We start from the raw sequence: 2,602 nt of genomic DNA on the forward strand, positions 1-2,602 counted from the left end.
ATAGGCTTCCCCCAGTTTATTTATCGTCGAAAACTAAATCGAGGTTGTCGCGCGCAACAGCTTTGTCGTCGACTTTACGATTTTATTACACACTCAACCATGCGGTTACTTTTTCGAGAGAGTATCAGGTTCTCGATTACTTGCCCATTTCGTTCTACTCGAGAATAATCGAAAGAGGGAGGGAGGAAGGATCTCGAAATTCAAAGCACGGTTCCGACAATGGGTAAGAAATCCTTAAATCCGATGTCATCGTTCCTTTCCTCTCGATGGAAAGCTAAATACGCGGCATCGGTTCTCGAACAGCCATAACCAAGTACAAGGATTGGAAAAATCGTAAAATTTGAAATTCGAATTCCTGACGCGGATCCAAAGATTTCTCCCTCGGTAACAACGCGCCTACTCTCCCCCAAATATATATATTCTCGCGCGCCACATATTTAGAAATCATATTTAGAAAATCGGTCCGAGTCCCGCGGGGAATTCGAGACTTACGCGCCACACGAGTGTATGAATACGAATAAACGTTTTCGGCTATCTCTTTCCAATATTTCCTTAAAGATGTAAAAGGGTAAACGGGCCACGAATATTCTTCGAATCGTCGAATTATCCTCGAATCGAACGTGGAAGGATAAACATAGATTCAAGTTTATAACGAACAGTATATATAAGGTTACGAAGATTTTCATCTTTGAGAAAATGAAATTTTCATAAAGAATGTCAACAATGTTTGTAAAATTTAAATTTCAACCGGGAAGATCGAAACGGGAACGGTTCGATTTCTATCTTCTCTGTTTTTCCTTTTTTTTTCTGCGCCCTGTTTTAATCTTTTCACTTCGTTAAAAAAAAAAAAGCGAACGAATGATTGAACTTTCGATGTATCGAGTTAAACGTGATTTTCGAACAATATTTTTCCACCCTGTGCGTGTAATAAAACACAAGTACATACGTAAAACACGAGCGTATCTATTAATTTGAACGAATGCACTATCGCGATAAAAGTCAATATCAACAGGGATTGCTCATATCGAATCGGTTGTTATCGTTAATTAGAGATATCGGATGGGGGATTATTTTAGCCGGATCGTTCGTTACGAGTGACTGACAATGAGATGTCACGGAAATGTCACGGAAAGGGACGTATATTTTAATTAAAAACGTGCAAAAGTATGGAGGGGAAGCTTTAGATTTACGAGGAATTTTCGAGAAACTCGAGGGCCCCGTTTCACGACGAGTGCGAAGCGTAAATTTTCTTAAAATCTCTCGAGCGATAGCGTCGTTCCCAGTTCGATCTAAAATGCAGAGTAGCCGGCAACTTGCTTTTTAAAACTGCGCGTCTCGCCGCTCCGGCATTACCATTTTCCACTTAAACGATGCGCGAGTTTTCCCGGTAGCTGTCGATACAGGCTGCGTGATACAAGTTGCTGCGACACAGATTGCCGGAATTCGGTGTATCTCAACTCGGCGTACGCTCAATTTAACAGAGTGTCACGCGTCAATTTATCCACGATAAAATATGGCGCGGCTCCCGTCACCTCTACGGAGTCGATTTGCGGTATTAATATTGGACGCTCTAAAAATCGCCTACGAACAGATTTTATTAAACTTGCCTCGTTCGAGATTACGCGGTTTTTCCAACTTTTTTATTTTTTTTTTTCTTGTTTTCGATTATCGTTCGATACTAAAAAAGTCAAAAATTACTTTAGGAGAATTTAATTTTTCGTTTATATTAAAACTTGATGAACGTTGGAAATTCAACAATCGTAGTGACAAGAATAAGAAAATACATGCAGTCGTTGTAACGGTAGTTTCCTAAAGTACACTTGTTCGACAATTCTCTACAACACCAATGCCTTTTCCATTTCTAAAAGTTCTCTTTTATAGCTACTTTCAGAAATCGATTTTAGATCGCGCTTTCTCTTATTTCTTTATTAACAGTTTGGGAATACAACGGTCGAATGCAGCTTCTCAGTATAGATTAGGAAAGGAACTCTCGTCGAAGAATATATCGCTTATATATAATTCTGTATCGATACACTCGGAGAAAGGGTACAACTGCAGGTAACGAAAAACGATGATAATCGTAGTTCCACGGTGAGAGCGCAATGCCTCGAAACTTAGACGTATCCAGAACTCGAAGAGAGGCGTAATATCCGTACCACGCTATTCACGGTGGTTTGCGCGGAGGCCCCGTCGAGATATTAATTTACACGGACGAATTACGAGTTACACATGTTCCCATTTCGGCATTACCGACCGTATCCGTTCTCCAAATCTCTTTGCGAAAATCATGTTATTATCGCCTTGCTTCAGACACGGGCCGGATCATTTGTATGCAAATCGATGCCCGAGAAAATCCTTGGTCCGTTTAACGCGATAGTTTTCCCTCTCTCCTTTTAATCTCTCCCCCTCGTGATCGTTCACGGGGAAAAAGAGAGAAAGAGAAAGGGAAGAGAACAAAAGTGGACGAAAGAAGAGAAATAGAAAGAAAAGGACGCGCGAAAAAGGAAAAATCGGCCTCTGGCATTCGAGCGGATAATTATCTCTCGTTATTTTCCACGTTGCAACGTTCCCCTTCTCTCTCTCTCTCTCTCTCTCTCTCTCT

This window comes from Apis dorsata, unplaced genomic scaffold (genome assembly GCF_000469605.1).
Source record: "Apis dorsata unplaced genomic scaffold, Apis dorsata 1.3 scaffold_149, whole genome shotgun sequence".
Lineage (NCBI taxonomy): Eukaryota > Metazoa > Arthropoda > Insecta > Hymenoptera > Apidae > Apis > Apis dorsata.